This window comes from Aptenodytes patagonicus, chromosome 1, assembly GCF_965638725.1.
Source record: "Aptenodytes patagonicus chromosome 1, bAptPat1.pri.cur, whole genome shotgun sequence".
Lineage (NCBI taxonomy): Eukaryota > Metazoa > Chordata > Aves > Sphenisciformes > Spheniscidae > Aptenodytes > Aptenodytes patagonicus.
In genome coordinates this window covers 159,731,035-159,751,925 of record NC_134949.1, presented here as the reverse complement: position 1 = coordinate 159,751,925, position 20,891 = coordinate 159,731,035, and the positions used below count along the sequence as shown (strand labels likewise).

General features: G+C 43.9%; 1 long non-coding RNA gene across 1 annotated transcript in view; it reads left to right on the top strand.

Annotated features, from left to right (window-relative positions):
• The window catches only part of LOC143155958 (uncharacterized), an 89,818-nt gene extending 80,104 nt beyond the window's left edge, over positions 1 to 9,714 (top strand). The window contains exon 3 of the long non-coding RNA XR_012994520.1: positions 9,590 to 9,714. This is a non-coding gene — a long non-coding RNA (uncharacterized LOC143155958). The remainder of the gene's footprint in view (positions 1 to 9,589) is intronic.
• The last annotated feature ends 11,177 nt before the right edge of the window (positions 9,715 to 20,891 follow it).

Genomic DNA, 20,891 nt, shown 5'->3' with positions numbered 1-20,891 from the left:
TATCATTTTCAAAAAAAAAAAAAAGCCCCTCAGTAGACAATAAGCTGGCAGTAATTTTCACATTACTCCAGACAGTATCCCATTCACTGCTTGACAGATCCGTTTATTAATTCAGATTTCTACTTCTCCTTTAGCTCTCCTGTTGCAGGTAGACAATAGAATTTAACTGTTTGTGTCCATCACCCATGGCTTTACTTGCTGCCAAACTGTTTCAGGAGGATATCTAGCAAAAATCACAGACTTAGGGCTGTCCGTCCTACAGAGAGCACAAGAACTTGGGGAAAAACAAAAAGAAAGCTAAGAAGACCTGACAGTAGCTAGTGTGAAGCCCACCTCACGCGCAGGAGATATTGGTCTTTAAAATACATCTGCCTGACTCAGCTCAGGGACAGTACAGCAAATAATAAGCAGATTGGAGACGAAGAAATACAATTCTGAGAAAAACTGCACCCCAGCCTAGTGCATTTAAAAAATGTTCCCAAAGTGATTGTAAGAAATGCAAATTATGCCAGAGAATGGAAAGTGCTCATACCTCAATCTGCGGTTTTGTTACCTGCACAGAATCCAATGCCTGAAACATCTGTAGCAAGCCCTTGCTCCACTTGCACATGTAAGAAGTGTGTTTGTTGTGGGGGACAGAGAGGCAGAGACGGAACAAAAGCAAGTTTTGGAGGGTGGCACTATTAGTGCTATGAGCCCTACATGGTACAAAAGCAGTTTCTCTGAGGACCGATGGTTTGCCTGTACACAGGGAAGCTGCTAGGAAATCAAAGGCAGTGTCAGGTATCTATCAATTAGAATGAACCCCTCTTTCCAGCTGTCGTAAAATCAATGTATTCCCTCTATGCTTGCCCTGACAACTATGCTGTAATAAACTTCCAGGAGAAGCAGTAACCAAGTATTACATGAAGATAGTGATTGTGCCTCGCTGAATTGTTCTCTCTGGATACAAATGCTAGCCATAGGTTCACGAGTTTTTTTTTCTGTTCCCCACAGCAACTGAGATGCAGGTGTGCTTCTCAGAAAAATTCCTGCCTAGGATATCTGCAGCATGCAGTAGTGTCTGCGCAGAAACAGATGATCCCCGTGCTTGTGTCAGCAGACCTGCGTGGCTGGGCAAAATTAGTTTTCAGAGCAACAATTCTGAGGTGCCATCTGCAAAGCACAAGAATGCATCATACCATGAGAGTACAAAATATATGCATCTTCATCCAAGATGCTGGCCTATCTCCCCCTGCCATATGCTCCAACTGCTAAGCTAAGTTCCCATTCCTGAGTATGTGCCAAACAGTAAAAACAGCATAACCCCTTGAGTTATATCCAGTAACGCAGGGCTACCGGATCTTCAACTGATCATGATTCAGCAGCTGAAAATTCAAATGAAGATGTAATATTCATGGCTGATAGTGAAAAGTGAAGAGAATTAAAAAGTAGGAACCAGAAGAAAGTAACATGAGATAGGCTTCATCTTGCATTTTTCTTTTCTTTGTTTTCTGTGTTAGACTCCTGTGTCTCACATGGGGGGAGGGAACTCACGAAGGGATTAAAGAAAGAGCATAAGCCAGCATCAAATAAGGGGTAAGTAACTGAAAGGTGGCTGAATTTAAATACGATCCAATTCACTGTTGCTTCCTTACTGAAAATTTCAGAATTTAAGAATGAAATTGATAGTAATTAACAGAGCAACTGTTAATAGATAATTGAGTAATCACCCAAAATTGTTATAGAATTCATCAGAGAAATAGATGTCTCATGAATTTTTTAAGCCAACATAAAGAATTTAATGGAGAATTACAGCCCCACTAGCACACTGCACTACCTTTAAAATTTTTCACTCTATTCAGAATGACCAGATCTGAACTCTATGTTTTCAAACTAGAAAAGATAAAAATAAGCCAACAGTACCTACTCCAAAGACTAGTGGGGAATTAATGTTGATTCTCAATCACATTTTATCCAAATTCAATAGCGTGGGGTTACACTTTCACTGGAATGAAGGTTTAACAAGCACAAGAGAGAACCTTGGAGCAATAATTAGATAATTACAGAAATGCCATCCCTTTAAGTACCACTGAACTGCTCCCACAGGGGATTCACAGGAAGACCCTAGTACAAAATGAGTGGAAATCCAGCACCAGTGCTGAGAGATATCGGCCCCGGTTCTACAAACACTCACTGACATAAATAATCTCACACGACGGAAGTCCAGGCTGTGCTGATTTTCACCTGTGCTCACCCCTGCACGTAAGAGGTGCGTATTCTTCTTTGCTGGAAAAATCCTGCCCTGGTTACTGTCCTTATGGATGCCTCGTTTGCAAAGGAACAAAAGTTGCCTCACTTCACTAAAAAAGTGGGCAGCAGGATTCAGTGAGGGAAGGAATTTGGGCGGTTAGGGCCACTGGATGACATGAACATCAGCTCCACTGAACCATCTTCCTCTTCACAGCAGTCACAAAGAGAACTGTAAGGGCATGGGGAGGACAAAGTCGAGAAGGAACAAATTCAGAAATATGGCTGCAGTTTGAGCCTTCCTGTGCCTTCCTCTGCTGCTGGCTACAGCCATTGCCATAGAGCAGCTGCCGGCCACCAGCAGCAGTTGAGCAGGCTTCCAGCCAGCCCAGTTTATTTGCCTAGTGTCCAACACATGACTATTCCGTGGGATCCTGAGCAGGATAATAGCTTGTCCCTTGCACATCAGTGATGTCCAAATATAAAATAAAACATTGTGTACGAAGCAGTGCAACTTCTGTAATCACTTAGCTTTGATGAAATCTTTAGGAAGAATGTAGAGACCCAAGCAGGGAAAATCAGAGGCACACTTTTCAACACAAGTAAACCCACAAATTATATCACATGTTGCCAGCAGAAGTCAGTTTTATTCTAGTCATTTGCTTTGTACTTCTTCTGTTTTTAATATGTATTTGCCATCTCAGACACTCTATACATGTCCCCCTTTTACCATAAATCAAAAAATATGCTTCCATTAGACTTGGCAAGCATTTAATTTTGTCTCAAAGTGCCCTGGGAGCACAAGCCTTCTTGGCTTTGCCATCGTCACCCTAGTGCATCTCTGATGTCTATGTACAGGTTTGCGTAATTCCCCGAGTCGCACACATTCCTGGTGCTGCCTGGCAGGACTTACAGCAGCAAGACAAGGTGTTGCAATGTGTCCATCAGCCCCATAGTGACTATTGTAAAATGGGGGAAATAGCGGTAAAAGCACTCACAGTAAAAAATGCTCAATTAAGAGACAAGCAAGCAAAGCAAACAGGAATCGGTTACATGCATACAATACAAAGGATGTTATCAGAATCTGGGACATGTTTTATATAGATAAACCTACTGTTCTTAACCTTCTTTAGTTTAATTAAGGAAATTAATTAATTAATTAATTAATTAATCCTGGGCTCTAGATACTGTGCAGAAAATTCTACCTTTTTATCTGCAAAGAGTGCTGGTTGCACATTGCTGCTTTCAGTGGCTGGGTGATACGGAGTAGACATTTCCCCCTATCTCTTAAGAAAAAAATGCCATTTTTTGCATGAGTTCAGTGATCATGGATGCTGTCATTCTTACCGCTCCAGAAATGTATTTATACAGAACTGCTTCCTTCAGCACAAGCCCCCTCACAATGGTCTGCCTGGCACCTCATTCCTGGACTGTCACGCCTGGAGGCAGCCAGAGCTTTAGCAGCATCTTCTTTAGTGACCGAAAGTCAGGTTGTAGAAGGAGGCCATGATTCAGTGCACCACTCGAGCATCTGCTTGACTTCAAGCATGTGTGCACTCCTGTGCTTATTCAGCAACCGCTTGAGGCCAGGCCTACATTACAGCTTGTGCTTAAATTACATGGAGGCCTGTTGGACTCAAGCACATGTTTCAGCGCTTTGTGAAATAGGATCCACAGTGATTAGGAACCCAGAAAACATCCTGAGTATAACCAGATTCTGACAATTATATTTTACTTGGACTTAATTTGCTTGGGCACAGGACTGCAGTAAGTGGATTTGAACACAAACATATCCAAGGTGCTTCTTTGTTCTGAATTTTCTGAGAACAAGCGCCCTGCATCGACGCATTTTTCCCTTGATATAAACTTTTCTAATAAGTGATTAAGAGGTACTAACCTTTAAATTTTAGTCATGAGACCACTGCTCCCAGAGATGTTCATTAACTTTAAAAAGTCTCTAGAAGGATTGCTGCACTGTTTTGAAAAGTGGCTGATCACTCCACTTTATCCAGCTCTATGGCTTTCACAAGAGGGACCTGCCCCCAGGTTCCCCCCCACCACATGCACAGCATTTAAAGTCATTTAAGAGATCTAGGAAGAAGAAATTCAACTAAAGGCTGATTTCCCTTCCAGCACATTCAGATGGGCCAAGGGTTGAATGCATTTGGCTTCGTTGTACTGTGGAATTTCCTAGGAAGAAATCATTGCTAGTGAGCAGCTCAGCCAGAAGGCTTGTTCTCCAGCCTGCTACTAAGATGCCTTAAAAGAGCTCACCATTTTACTCTCTTTTTACTTATTTTTAAAACAACCTAGTTTACTTACCTTACAAAATACCTACATGAGAGTGTTCATGTTACTGGAGGGAATATTTAGACAGATAAATGGCTTTCCTCAGAAGAATATATAAAACAAACTCATATAAAAGCAAATGATCCTATCTTATGTAAGCATCTCATACATCCATGAGCATTTCCCAGGACACATTTGCACAGGGCAGGGACTGGTCCTAATAGATTGACTGGTCTGACTTTAAGCTGGCATCTTCAGTATGCACGCAGGGCAGACCCACGGCTGGGAAGAACTGTTCTTGCAAGAACACTATTGAAAATGCCTACTCAACTAGACAAAAATGACAGTATATGGAGCTGATGTCTTTCTTCCCCTCATCTTTGTGATTTTAAATCTGGCTTAAGGGATGGGTGAATGCTGACGGAGAGCCGAAGGCTAAGTCCTGCCCCAGGCAGACAGCGGGGGGTCTGGAGGTTTTCCTCTGGGTTTTGTTTCAGATCAGTGTTTGTTCTGAAGCAGAGGTTATATCAGAACGTGTTCCCCCACAGGCGTTTTTCACAGACATACACAGCCACACAGCCACAGCCACACACAGCCACAGCCACACACACACAGCCACATACAGCCGCAGACGCACACATGCTGCCCTTCACAAAACGGTACACCTGCAGGACTCGATTATGATGTGCAAGAGGTCAATTTTGTGCTATTTATTCAGGGCTATTATGCGCTGTAACGAAGCATCTTTCTTCTCTCCCACACCCACTCTTACTAATACGATTGGAAAGTGAATATTTCCTGCAGAAGGGATATTGATGACGGTGCATTTAACTGTGGTTCCTGCACTGTCACAGCGTGTATGTGAGGGAGGAGGCTCCTTTAAAGGTCCTCTAATTCCTCAGTTCTCCAGGATTTTCAGCAACCATAGGAAATAAAGGCAGTGTGCTATATTCTTTTGGCCCATGAAGTAAATTAACCATAACAAGTTTGTAATTAAGAGATTAACTTACATTTTGTTGTGTGAAAAAAATATGCTGTGGCAATGGTATAAAAAAATCCAAAACTGAAAAAAACCAATTCAAATCTTAGACATGCAACAATTTCCCCAAGATTATTTCCAGTAAAGCTTCATAGTTCCTGGCTCAATGTCTGTATTTCAAGATTCTCTCTCTTTTTCTGAAACACACACGCATCCCAGTTTTCCCTGGCATCTCTTAAATAACCACTACATACCCTTTCCTTCCCCCCCCCCCCCCCCTTGCCTTTCTACCGGGATCTCTTCTCTTTTTTCTTCCTTCCCTCTCTTGTTCTCCTGCCTCCAGGACCTCATAGTTACTACTTCATGCCCAATCGCTCCTATTCAGTCCTGTCTCCCTTTCTCTCTATCCACTGGTAAGGAAAACTTACCAGAATGCGTATTCTCCAAGCACTCTTTTCATTTAAATGTGAAGAAGAGTCATCTGAGCCTCTCTCCTAGCGAAGAATTGGTCATTTGTCAGTTGAAGAAGTTTCTTATCTTTATGTACTTTTGAATAACTTAAGATTTTATTTTCTTATGTTTTGGTTGTAAAAACAAGCATTTTGCGGGAAACAAAAAATGAAATGGTATTATTCTGTCTAACACAAGTCACAACCAAACGTTTGAGTGCTTAAACCCCCCAGCTATGCTTTTGACTGTAAATTGCTTTCTAGTCACTAGTTTATCAGAGGAAACAGAAAGTTTCATTTCCCAGAACGTGCAGAAAGGCTGCCTTCGAGCTCCGCACTGCTTAACTTTCGGACACGCTTTCCCTGGTGTCGCACACTAACTCCCTCCCTCCCCGCTTACATGCATATTCAATGGACCATATGCTTGATCTCAAATATCTCCGGGCATTATGGATCCTATTCATCAAGAAGTGGCTTGTACACTCGTGAGCAAAGGAGAAAAAAAAAAAAAAAGAGGCCTTTTCAAAGAGCATTCAAGAGTTTTCTGAGAAAGAAATCCCAGTACACAGTGACCTGTATGTACCAGGCCGCGGTCCACTTTAAACTAAACCCACATGTTTCTGCCGAAAACACACACATGGGCATTAAGAAATTCTCATTATTTCGCCATAAAAGAGGCCTGTATAGAGATCTCATGAGGGATTTAAGCGGGAGCTTATTGACAAACACAAACCTAGTGATTCCTTGGAATCCAAAGCGGTTTGTGGGGTGAGAAGGCAGTCCCATCACCAACCCCCGGTACATGACAAAAGCAGAGGCAGCTCCAAAGCCGACACACCAACTGCTGCAGGATCTGCCACGCAGCCAGATGCCGTGTTGGGAATTTTTCCCTGACACCGTGGCATATGGGCTTTGCACTGCCATTTGAAGAGCACGAGATGGACAGAAACAATCTGGAGAGGGTGGGAAATGGATGACACATCAGCCCAGTGCTTATGTTTGCTGTTTGGTTATTAGGCGACGCTTAAATGCATCTTTGGCCTTAAGGCGAAGAAAAATCTTGACCCAAAGGAAGCCCTGATGTAACTGTATTAGTTGCAATGCAGTTAGCGTGGGCATTAATTTATCAACTTGTTTGCTTGGTTTTTGTTTTTTTTTAAAAACAAAATTCAAATAATTTTTTCCTCTGCATGTTGTCAGAGAAATGCGGGAGCAATTCAGAATTACGTTTAAATAGAAATTATGCCACTGTGTAATCACACTTGTTTCTCAAAGCTGCGGTACTCTGTCCACTGCCTTGTCAAACCCAGATAAACTAGTCTCTGCAGCCCTGTCACCTGCTGCAACCAGTCCCAGCAAAAGCTAAGAGGATTCCACGTGTGAGTGACTTACAGGTGCATGGAGGTGTCAGATCCATCCCTTGCTTCTTCATTAAGAGTTGTCTGACATTGCACCACTGCACAGTTTTTTCCAGAGCATGAAGGAAAGCGCTATACAAGCAATAGACAATCAGCAGGGGCTGGAACTGTCAGGGGGAGAAGGTGATGAGGCAGGAGGTCCAGAGAAGGAGGGGACCACGTGCCAAGGAAGCATGTACCAAGGAAAGAACACCAGAGAGCAGAGGAACATGTGCACAGCAGGAAGAGGATAAAGAAGAACAGGAATGTAAATAGCACAGCAGAATGTTTGGGGCACTTTTTTTTTAAAAAAAAAGAAAGCTAAATCTCAGGAAAAGGATATAAATTTTCCTGAGTAAGAAGCAGTGATGGGGCACACCAGTGCTGAAGGGAATCCCTGAAGGTACCACGTATGTGGTACAGCAGCAATGTGCCATATTGGCTTTCTTTCATCCTTTTCAAGAGAGCTTGGTCTGATGGTTGTTAAAAGTAGTTCAAGTAGTAGTAGACTAAACAGCCCCCGATGTGACAACTTCCTTCTTCCATTCTCCTCACGGACCTTTCACCCACACATGTGCACACCTGCCTTCTGCACTCACGCAGCCTCAGTACATGGGTCGGCACATGAGCCACCTGTGAGCCACCCATGAGGCAGGAAACACTCTGCTCCTGCTGCCGCAGCTGCTCTGCAAACTCTGGAGCTTGGAGAATCATGATCACCATGTGTGCATTGCCCCAGCTCGCTTACATGGCAAGTAGGGATTCCCCCATCCAGCTATTCTTGACTGAGCCAGCACTATGTGAAAGGAGGGATGGAGGAAGCTCATGTTTCTGCACCAACTATTCCCAACACCATTTGCACAAAATGTATCACTCTCTGAATGCAGTGTGTTCTCCTAAAGCCGGTCAAGAAAATGAGTGCCTCCTTCCTGTCCTGCTGCCCCCTGCATACCTTCACTATTTGCATCTCATATTTGTTTTTTTCCCCTGCAAGCGAGATTTCTCTCAGTGGTATTGATGAGCTGGAAAAAAGAAATAAGGACAGAAAAATAAAAATAAGTGAAAAGAAGGAATTACATTTTTCATCTGGTGCATGCACTGCCTGATCTACAACATTTGTACTTATAAATCCTGAATAAGCATTTGACCTTTTCATTGTTTCTTCATTTATTGTTACCTCAGTTCCACTTCCCACTCTCTGTGCTACTGCATCTATTTAGATAGTTGCTCTTCAGCCTGTTTCTTCTTGCCTTGTTGAATTCTGACTCTGCAATCAGATGTTTGTGCAAAAGCTCTTACTGCCAGCAGGACTCTGACACAGTTTTGGGTGCATGAATGTCCCTGTCTTCAGTAGGGTCCTTGACTTTATTTTAAAAAAAGAAAAAGCCCTAATATACTAATACATTTTAATTAAATCATGCACAACTCCTGTGGCAAGCACAAGGAAAATCCTACCCTAGCTCCACAGCAACGGTGCATAAAAACAGAGAGCATCTTTTCATACCTGTGGCTTTAATGACAAGAGTCTCATAGACATATACAATATCATTTAAAAACTGCACTGCTTATGCTTTCACCCTGTGAGTGGCTCCTTGTTATGGGGCTTACAATGGATTAGTTTCATCTTCAAAAAGGAGATAGAGAGATAACTCCCTGAGCACGCTGAATGAGGTACTGTGATCTTGTTGTGATAAGGACCTGGTATTAGTTGATCGGCATCAAACATCACATATTTATTTACAGCATATCAAGCATGATGATGACATGGATGCAGATTGTCAAAGGAAGTCCGTTCCCAAAGAGACAGCTAAATATTTAAGGGCCACATTTTCAGATATGCTTGAGACTCCAACCCTCTCTCTCATAAAATCGCCATCTCTGTTGCCTTTAAAAAGATGCATCATGCTACTTTTATAGCACCATTTCTCAGAGAGCCGCAGGGAGAGAGACCCACCCCTGAGGATTTTTCACAGTGTACCTTTCTCTGGAAAAGTATAAATGGCATGCAAGATGCTTGTACTTCCAGCTCCAGGTGCGCGTTCTAGCTGTGAGCCCACCTGTGGGCTTAGACCAGATCTAGAGCAGCCAGAGGTGGGAGCAGCCAGAGGCAGAGCCTGCAGGGCTATTTTCCTATTAACTGCAAGCGCCCATCCTACTGAACGAAAGGGATGCAGTTACAGGGAGGACTCACAATTAATCGGTAATCTGGATTGACTCCCTTTCCCCTTCTTTGCTTTTACTTCCAGGCCGAGTTGTCGCCATCCAGTTCAGCAATTCAGCCCTAATTCAGTCAATACAGACAGAGGCTGCTTTCCTGGCTCGCTCTGAACACCTGCCTGCAGGAGCATTACAGAAGCTGTACGAAATATAGAAGAAAAAATGTTTTAGCTGAGAAGGATTTTGTTCATTCCATCATTTTCTGAGGAGTGTGGAGAAGGAGATAGTAATTTTTCAGCTCCAAAAGCTGCTTTTTACTTTATTACCTGGGCATCACATTATAATGTTTGCTCGTGGGAAAAACTTCATTCAAAAATTTCGGAAAGAAAGAACAGGGGTTCCTCACCTAAAACAAAGCACCCCCTGGAAACATCCTTATGATTTTTATCATGTTAACTTAGTATTTGATGACAGTTTGGAACCAAGGTAATATGTGAAGCTGCCATTCCAATCTATATTTCTAACACTGTCAGAAATGGGAAAAATAAATTCAGCTAATTGATCAGAAACCAGAAGGACTATGCTTACAAAGAGCTAGCGAAATCCACTCTGCAAGATAACTCTAACTCATTGTTAAGACAGCTCCATTGATTGCAGTCGACTTATAAGAGGAGTTAATGTGTTCCACTAAGTTAGAAGCAGTCAGATTACCGGGTAAAAATAGATATTTTCATAATATCCTCTGAAGCCTTTTTTTAAAACTTCTGCTTTAATCCCTTTCTTTGTTTTCAAACATACACTTACAAATTAAAATAGGAGATTTTTATTTGGCAGTCTAGGCCCTCGCTGTTCCGTGCCTCAGCTTCACAGTTTGGTTTTGCCCAACTAGTAGCGAATGAAGTCTATATACTGAACAACTCATGCTGAAGGAGAAGCAGCTGCTCACTGACACCGCTCTCTACAGCCCACAAATCTTGCGCTTTTGCGGAAAGAGAACAAATACTTGCAGAAAATACACATGGAGTCTGATGCTCAAGGGGTATAAGATTAGGTCCAGTGTATTGACTAAGGAAATAGCCTGCAGGCCTTAGGCCAGCGAGGCTGCTTGCCAGTGACTTCATTAGGGCTTTTGCCTATGAAAGGGTTGCCTGTTTGGATCCTGGAAACTTGCATCAATACGTCATTTTGTGTGACTAAAGTAAGCAGAATGCGTCCAAAGCACTGGCCAGTTACGGACCTCAATCTGCCTCCATTTGCAGGCAATGTCACTCTTAGGAAATCAGGTTTTTATTTGATCCGAGGCTCTTTTCAATAGGACTTTCATCACTGACTTCAACTGACAGAGTGCCTCACGCGAAGGTCCCCATTCTCTCATATCTTTCCACAAAAGACAGAGGCAGCTGATCTCCTTCGCAGACTTTGTCCAGGAATCCCAGAAACCCAAAAATATTTGCAAATTCCAGGCAGCACTTTGCATCCTCTTGATAACCCTCCCTGCTCTCCACCCTCGCCTCATGGCAGTGGGGCACCCACAAAGCCACGATGCCAGTGACTCCCAGAGCTCCTCGAGGAGCAGGGAGGGGAGAAAGGAAGGAATAGGGTGTCGTAGTAGACGCAAAACCTGTGCATATCTGGCAGTATAAATTTACATACTTACATTGCAATATCTTATGAGATGCGGTTCCAGAGGTTCAAGGGCAAAAGACAGGGAGAATCCAGCAAACAATCTCTTTCTTGGGCTTCGGTGCTCTCTGATATCATCAGGGCAGTAGGAGGAGGGATAGAATAGTTTGGTGGACTTAATAAAATTGCTTTGTCAAATTTTTTGTCAAAGAGCAGATAGAGAAAACAAAAGACCTAAGGACCAATACCCCAACTCCCTGAATCAGCACTGTACACAGATACCTGCAGCATCCTCACTCATGTAGGACAAAACCAGGGAATACAAGGATGTTGAATTCTTTGCTATATGCTAAAAAAGAAATTATAGCAAGCATTTCATGGGTCTATGGCAAATTATCACCCTTATTTTTTTCAGAGATTGCACTTTTTTCTTTCCTATTTGCTTTTTTCTGAAATTCACTGAGAACATGCATTTTAGTTGCCCCAAACTAACAGCATAAAAATCTTTGTTAAAGGACACATTGAAAGTGATTACCCTACTAACAAAAAAAAAAACTTCTGGAGACTTCATCTACAGCTCACAGCACAGTAGGTCTAATGATTTCTGAGAATTCATTAAGTATTTGTGTCATTATAAACATGCTGTAAGTGCCACACACGTGTATTTATTACTTTGCTGAATCAATGCTGACTTGATCAGCTTACCTTTGACATCAGCATTTCATAAATTTCTCACTCATTTCCCCATGATGACCTCACAAAACACACTCTAAAGCAGCGCTAAGCCATTTGAATGCTTCCCATCCTTTCCATTGTGCAGCCCTGCTCCCAAAATCTTACTCTTTTTCCTTTCCCAGTCCCCCCTTTCCTCCCCATTCCTTTTTCCTCTGACCCCGTGCGCTAAAATTCTGAATTAGCTGCATTTGTCAGCTTACCTCTTAAAATACATATCCTCGTAGTGAAGGGAAAAGACAAGCGAAAAGCACAAAGTCTATTTTTAGCAGATGAGTCCTAATTGTACAAACTTTAGAGGGGGTTATTTCTCTCTCCCCCTCCCCTCCCTTATTATTTTTTTTTTCTCCCCCCCTCCAGTTCCTGGGTTGCGCTCCCTTCAATCTTGTCAGCTGTAAAATGGGTCTCTTTTTAACCTATAATGGATCAGCGAGATTAAAGGTGAAGTCATGAATTAGTAGCAGTGACAGCCCAGCACGATGGCCCTGGCAGCAGGGGGTCTCCCTTTGTGCTCGTCCACTCTGACCCCCCGTGCCACTCTCCGCCTGTGGGAACCGGACAAGAAGAATGTCGGGGTGGGGCCGGGGGCCGCCAGCCCCAGCCCCTGCGCCCGGCCAGCGCCCCCAACACATTCTTTCCCTGGAAATATTCTGACATCACCCCGTCATACCTCCTCGCTGGCTCCTTCGTTAACTTCTTTATGCCTTGCCGGCGACGGACAATGGGTCCTGCTGCAGGGTGGAGGAGGAGGAGGAGGAGGTGGAGGGGAGGGGGGCATCTTTCCCAAGACAACTTTTTCAGAGGCTGCGGACCGAAGGCAAGCACAGTTTTTAAGATCGGGAGGTGGGTAAATTTTCTAGGAGTTGGGCTGTGTGGCTTGAGGTACTAGTGCCAATGGCAAAAACAAGCAAAGCTCCTCTGACAATGCAAAAGCATTTATTTGGGTTTTTAAATCTCAATTTCTGAAACAAAACCAAAGACCATCCCTACCACAAACACAGCTTGTTCAATGTCTACATTTTATCCCGGGAAGTACGTCAAAACCGTCCGTTAGTACCACTGCAAATGTAGGATGCAATTCCAGTCTCCTCCATGAAAGACTGCGGTAAGGCAACATCACACACACCGCCCAGGCAAAACCAGAGAGAAACACAAATAACAGGAACTTCCTTTTGAGAATTCCTCTTCCGGGGAATACCCAAGAGCAGAGGGAAACCAACAGAGCTATGTCTTTCTGCAAATATGAGACAGGCTGGTCTTCCTGTTCGTGTTCTCTGGGATATACTCTGTCCTTACTGAAATGTAAATGCAGTATTGGCTTCAGCCTATCTTCTAGGGTGAGCAGATAGACTTTTCATGGTCCTTCCCAATTAATGCACTAATTAATTAATTATAACAGGCTTCCTCATCCTGCCCGATTTACCTTGTTGGTGAAGAAAGTTTCACATTTCTGAACATATTTTTCTGATGCTTTTAAAGCAATCCTATTGCACCTACCACCAGAGCTATTCCAGCTCAAATCGCTTTTTGGGGGGATATAACATGTGTGCAGGACCTAGCCAGAAAGGACAGTCCCAGAAAACTTGCAGAGGATCTTCCTTAGAAAACCGTAAGAGGATCACTAGAAACAATTTCACTGTGGGAGGAGATGTCTCATCCCTGTGACATCATAAAGTCTGGTGAGAATTCACTATCTCTGTGCCTTGAAGTTCTCTGCAGGAGGGTCCTCCACATACCCTGGTAGAGTGAGGTGGGATTTAGGCCCCTGAAACGGCACAAAGACATTTCAAGATGCCTAAATTCAAAACTGCAATTCCTGCTTAGAGGCTGTCTAGCCCTGGGGAAACATTAGTGTTTGCAGGATTCTCCCATTTTGCTCTAAAAGATGCCAGGCCACTTGCTTTTCTGCCCAAAGTGTAGTAGTTTGGCAAATGGCTCCTCTTTTAACTTACTTTGCAGATACTCCTGGGGTTCACATGAAGAAAGTCTTGATCCAGTCTTGAAGTAGAGGGTAAGGAAGCAAAGTCTGTGTTACAGCCAGCTCTGTTTTCTTATATGACCCCATTTTGTCTTTTCTGTGGCTCACTAGCCAAAGAGCCCACTAAGGATGTGGGGATATGTCCCGTAAAATCAGCACAGAGAAATTAATGAATAGCCCAAACGAATACAGGGAATGGACAGGGCAGACACCGGGAGCCTCTTCATCTCTTGAGCAACATGTGCTCACGCAACCTGACTCTGACTGGAAAGCTCACCCCAGCCTGATATCACCCCATTTAGCCCCAGCCTGCTCCAGCCCACACCACAGGACGAGTGTGCACGTAGTCATTGCCAGAGGAAAGCAACAGCAGAGAGGGCTTCAGGAGAAGCAGTCCTGTCTCAGGCACCAAGCAGCAGCGGGCACCGGCTGGAAGCAGTCAGCGAGATGTGCAGATGGCACGATCTGAAACAGGTTTCTGAGTAGATGATCTGACAGCATTTCCACACCTGTTCATGTCAGCTGTGTGGTATCCAGTTATGCTTTCTGCAGGTCTGCTGGACCTTTTTCCCAGAGCAGGCTACACACACACACACACCCCCCCCAGGTATCTAAGAGGCTGCAATCCATAACGCTACATTTTAAAGACAAAGAGGAAAGTGCATTGGAGTTGTACCTAATCGGCAAGGGAAGACTGCAGGATGCACATTGTAAAGTGTCGCTTAGCAACGTGGCACGTGAGGAGTACACCAGGGCACAGTGAGTCTTGGACCAAATGGGACGCTCACAAGTTGCCACTGAAATCCCCTTCCGTGTAATGCCTGCCAAGCCCAGGCCATTTTGGGAGAAGAGTTCAGACCGCATCCAGCAAAGGGCTTAGCAGGCTGAGCAAGTTGCCTACCTGGTAAGATGTTCTTTTACACACCAGGTAGAGCGGGATACCTGCAAAATGCAGCATCAGTATCTGTCCGGTACCTACGATGCTCTTCTATTTCCCCAGGAGCTGGGGGATTTAGGTGCAATCTTTCCTCTGTCAGAGAAATCAAACTCATGTCTCGCTCTTCCTAAAGGGGAACCCAGACTCTATATAGTTGTATGTCCTCAGCATGAAAGGTGGGGACAAGGCTGATTTTACCCCTCAGATCTTTTCTTGAAACATGAGTAGATCCCAGGTTTCCCCACTCAGCCCCTAGGCTACAGGGTCACGTTCCTTCTCTCTGGCATGCCATGGAAAGCGAATGCCTGGGTGTCCCCTGGCAATGCTTCAGCAGACAAGCTCCTAGCTGGGCAGTGAGCACACCCCGACAATAGGAGATATGTCTCCCCAGACAGAGGAGGGACTGGAGCCGCCTAAATCCTGGGCAAATGCACTGGACAGTAAATGTCTACAAAGGATTTTATAAAACACTGGCTGTGTCCTACATGTAGAAATGTATGCTATTTAGTGTTTTTGGAAGAAGCGTTTTACCATCCCGTGGTGAGGACGGTGAGCGAGGGTGTGCACACAGGCAGGCAGGGCTGACCCCCTGGGGGTCAGGGGAAGGTGCCTTGGGGAGCGCCTTGCTTGGTTCCTTCCTTTCTCTCCCTGCTGGTTACGGCAGGCAGTGCGGGCTGTTTTGGGGTCTCCCATACACTGTGTGGGGACACAGGGGCATGGCATAAGGCTCAGGACCCCACGATGAGGAGGAGTGGGGAATAGGAAAGAGTTCCTCTAAGTGTTCATTTCTTCCCTCCAAGGCTTCAAAAGCTTCCCTGGACGTGGTCCTCACCTCAGCCAAACACAGAAGATGAAGAATGGCATTAAACTCAGGGACCAGTTGTGTTGCCACAGCTCATGATTTCATCAGGTATGCGGTATTTCTTCTTAAAGCTTGGGCACTTGGATTCAGATGACTCATTGGGACTCTCAGCATAAGGGAAACAGGAAATGAAGTGTCCTCAGGATCTGGAGAACAGCTGGGAGACAACCACCTTTCTAACAGTAATATCAGATGGCAAACAACAGTTTGGGTCAGTCAAGGTCAAAAGTCCTTAGAAGTGCCGTTGATTAAAAAGCATTATAAATGATTATTTTTTTGTTTTGTTTTGAACCTGAGATTTTAGATCCCATCTCAAGTTTTATGGCCCTTGACTCATATCTGCTGAATGGCAGAGCTTGGGAATCCTCTGACTTCACTGCGGCCAGGAACATTTCATGGGTTCCCTTTGGAGCTGGGGGAGGCTCCCTTCAGGGCTGGGGAAGGCTGGGGCAGGGGTGGAAGCCTTCAGCCAGGAGCTATGAGGGGCGTCAAGGGGTAAATCACCTCCCAGAATCTGTGGATTTGCCCTGGACAGTTGTTCCCCATCCCCCGTAGCCCTAGAGCTCTGTTCATTCCTCCACAACCTGGACCCAGGACCCAAGCAGCCCTGGGGACAGCTTGAGTCTCCCTGGTGGCTCATTAGCAGCTGAAGAGGGGACCCAGAGGGAAGTGATCCAGTCCCAAGCTGCCGTAATCTCCAGCTACATTTCCACGTGAAACTCCTGAAGGGCTGTGGCCTCCCTAATTGCTGGTGTCAAACGAACAACAGTGCATGGGCTGGGGTTAGCATGGAGACTTGGTTCCCTGTTGTGCCTCCTGCCTCCAGCCCCCTTGTGCAGCCCTGACTCCTCGGAGAGCTGGTGGTGGGGCTCCCCCCCTGTGCCAGAGCAGCTTCTCTTCCCTTCCAGTCCCCACTCTGCTCTCACTGGAGACCGTGGCTGCAAGCGTGACAATGAGACCGTCTTGCTTCTTTGCTCAGGCCGTTTAGTTTAGAGCAGCTAGTGAATGCGAGGATGGAGAGCTTTTGCTGAGCACTGCCTGGAAAACAAGAGCATACCCTCCCTCATGTCATCTTCTCTGCTCCTGGCCATGCAACCCAGCAGCAGCTCCTGCATGTGTGTAAGGTGTCCCAAGCTCCCTTGACAGTTATTACTGTTGTCTGCCCTCTCCCACCAGCGTGGGGGTGAGCTGTGCTGCGTGCTGGGAGGCAGGTGGCAGGGCTGGTGCTCTGCCATCCTCTTCGCCAGGCTATCACTTTTTTCTGTTGCACAAGGAGAAGGTGTGCGTGTGCATGTGTTTATGTGCACACATGTGTGCATGTGTGTGCATACAAGCACATTCTGTGACATTGCTACTCCCTCTCTGTGCAGAGTGGGTCAGGGTAGGGGAGGGCATCGTTTAGTCCTTCCCCTATACACCGGCATGGGAGGGAGGGAGGTGTTACCTGTGCTGGATGTGGGGCTGACATGGACTACGTTAATCTCTATTTTTGCCATTCCCTGTTCCCTGGAAAAAGAGGGAAAGTAAAACCAATCCCGAACCATTATGTGGTGTATCCTGCCTTAAACAGAGCTTATAGCAAAGCCACAGTTTAATAGCAGCCCTTTAATGAGTTACTCAGGTAGTTTCTTTCTGGAGGAAGGATGGGATTAAAAATAATTTAAAATTATCAATGCTTCTCCAGTATTTCACTATCAGTCCAGTCCACGATATTCAAGAAGAATCTAGCTCTGAAAAAAACTATTTGCCAAAAACATTGCACGCCAAATTTTTAATTATTATGTGGATGCCCATTTCTCATACTGCTCACTTAGAAAACAACACAATGAAACGTTTCATTCCCCATTACTAGCCGCTGAGAAAATGCTGGAGATACATTGAAACATCAAGCTTTCAGATGACTGCAACTTCTCTCAAGTACTATTAAAGACAACCAAAAATGTCTCCATTAGAAATACAAAAACATTTTGTGACCAATCCTCTCCTAGGAAGGTTTATTATAGTTCTAAAGTCAATTCCAGCTTTATTTTTTTCAGATATCTACTAAACTGTATTGTGAGAAAAGTATAAAGAATTTTTATTTCCATTAGATTTTTATTTTAATCACCTAAAAATCATTCTTATGGAAATGAGAAAGACAAAAAGATTCCCCAGGGACTGAGAAACTTCACTGATTTGCATCATTAACACTGAAAAGAACTTGCCTGGAAATGGCCCCTTCACGTTTTCTTCTATTTACATTTCCAGACAAAAATAAAATTAATTTCAACAAGAAGGTTTCTTCTAGATTCATATCCCATTTTGATTAGTCTAGCTATTAAAACATGAATATAGCTTGCTGTGCTTTGATGGACTGATTTACCCTTTGTTATACTGGATTTATTTTTTTTTTTTAGTTTTTACCCCATTTGTAAAGGGTTTGCAACACGGGGACTCTCAGTGATCATTGATTGTATTAGCATTCATAATTAACACCAGTAATTGTTAAGACACTTTTTGAACAATTACCATTTGCAGCACAGAATGAGGGAAAAGCGACATTCATTTAACTAAACTCTGCAGTTTTCGTTTAACAAGCCTGTCCAAGCATAAGCAAAAATGAAAAAACAGAGAACACTAAATACATATTTAAATGCAGACAAATTTCTATGACAAAGTAGTTCTTTCAAGGCTCGAATCAAAATTTTAAACAGTTTACCTTCTTTGTGTCTTCTAAAGAGTTTTATGTAACAAACTTTCAGTGTCATCACTAATAGCAGTTCATGCCAAGGATTACTTTCTTAAAACTGCTACTCAAGCCTTGTGATTTGCAGTACACTTCTTATTACAGGATACATTATGCAGAAACCCTCTGCTATGTGATGGGACATGGCAACCCTGCTGTGAGAATGCCTATCAGCGCTTCTTTTAAGGCCCTTTCTCAATTGTCAGCAAAGTATTTTTTAAGGTTAAAAGGTGTAAAATTATTCTGAAATGCTTTTCTGACCTGTCGCCTATCACTGCAAAAAGCTATAGTTCATTTTTTTTCTAAAATTGTATTTTTTAAATGTGATAATACTATAAGAATAAAGCTAGTAAGAGAAATATAGTTTTCTATGCCTTTCATGATATTTTTTTGTAATTTTTTCAGTACTGATACACATTAAAACTGTGGGTCCCTTTTTATTTCTGATTTTCTTCATTATGATTCTTCCTTTCCTGTGAGTCAGTTACAATGTGCAATTAATGAGAAACCAGCAATTTAAAAAAAAAAAAAAATCTTTTCATTTATATTTTTGTGGATTGTTCAAATGAATTCCTGAATCATATTCTCTAATGTAAAAGTCAAATGCAGTAGGGTCATGAAGCATAATCTCATTATACTGGTATATAAAGCTCATAAGATCTGTCATTCCTCAAGTGCTACCTGTACTTTGATTGAAACAACAGTGAGTATCAGCAGGAAAACTAGAAGAAGGCTTCTATCCTTCAGACTGGTGGTTGGCTTTTATGGTTTTGCAAGCTGCTTAACTCTAGATTTCCCAGGCTACATGCACGATTCAAGGTCAATGATCCTATAGTTTTAAATCCCGTGCACAAGAGGTTACCATCTCCCACTGTCTGTAGCTTAGGATTTCCAACAGCAGCTAATTGCTTATATGCTGGTAAAATGCTGGAAGGTATCTGAAACCACTTTACACTTACGTTTCATGGACTGTTCTGTAACACAGTCTTATCAACCTATACTGGAGAACTCAGCCTTGTAGTAAAGAAGTGTCAGACATGAAGGGCCTGATTATCCTACCTGATACGTGATATATGCACACAACAATGTGAGTTGCAGCTGAAGCCAAGAAGACAAGTACAAAGAGGTGGTGGAGAGGAAACCAGATGGTCTGCCAGCTTTATGCATTGAGCTGTGTGGCCTGTACCAGAACGCCAAGGTGATTATGCCCTAGACTATGGCATGGCTATAAGAAGTGACAAAAGCAGAAAGACGGCATCATCATGTTGCACTCGGGTACCTATGAGGATTTGTATCAGTCCCCTCCGACATGGACTCACCTACTTTTCCTGCCACCCCACCTATCAGTCAGGGCCTCCAGAAAGGTTTTGTTCCTGCATCCTTCAACGCTGTCAGTGATGAGAAGCAGAGCTCTCCACATCCAGGTGTGCAAGTTGAGCAACTACGGTGTACTCTGCTGGCATTAGCAAAAGAGAGAAAGAGATTGCACACACTGATTTTATCACATCCTCTTTATTAACTAACCATGTATCATCAGCTTAAAGTCTCATCTTAACCTGCTTATTATTACCTTGATGCCCAAACAGGAGAGGGTTGCCGTTCATGTGCACAGTGATGACTGGACCACGTGTTTTTGGCACAGCCAAGTGTAGACTGGGAGGACTGCACTGCTCCCCAGCAAGCACCCCCTGGGGAGTCTCTCCTTCAGGAGGCATGGCCTGGCCCAGCATCCCTCAGAGCATGGGAGGGCACGTACACACTGTGTGGTCCTGCAGGCACATTGGCCCTTCTCCCCTGGGTCCTGCACAGGATAGGAGCAGGGCTTAGCTTCACCCAGCTCCTGGGTGGCAGGAGCAAGTCTCCAGGCCCTGGATATGAGGACAGAAAGTGAGTATTCACAGTGCAGCACATAGCATGCTCCAAGGATGATGACCAGCCAGCCAGCAATGACTCTCCAGCACCTAGGGAGGTTTGCAGCCTCCAGCACGCACAGTCTTAACCCCACTCCCATGCATGGCTGTTTTCAGTAACGCAAGGTGGAGTGATTCTTTCAGACAACAGGTCAGCAAATTTCTAAAACTATTCCCAAGGATTTTAACCTCTGGTATTTAGAAATTGCTAACAAATACAAAGTGCAAGCAAAGCCACTGTTGCCTAGAACAAATCTGAAAAATCTTAATAGTAGATGATTCTAGATGAGATTGTTACAGACATCATGGGGTGATCTTTTAAGTTAGACCCTAAAAAAAGAGAGTCACTGTTTTTTGAAATACATATATACAAAGTGAAAGAAAATAAAGCTATCAAACGGAACAGTTTGTCTTTATTCTCTGTCAGTTTTTCTGCAACTATTCTGAATGCACAACAGCCTTCTCTTATTCATCTCCTTAAAACCCCACTTCTTCCATGGAGGTTTCAAGGAGCTTGTGAAGTGAAACCCACCTTTGACTATTTGTAGACACCATGTCCTTAGAGAAGGCCATTTCATGTTCATCCTGCGCATTTTTAGGAACATCCAGAATCCCAAGCACATC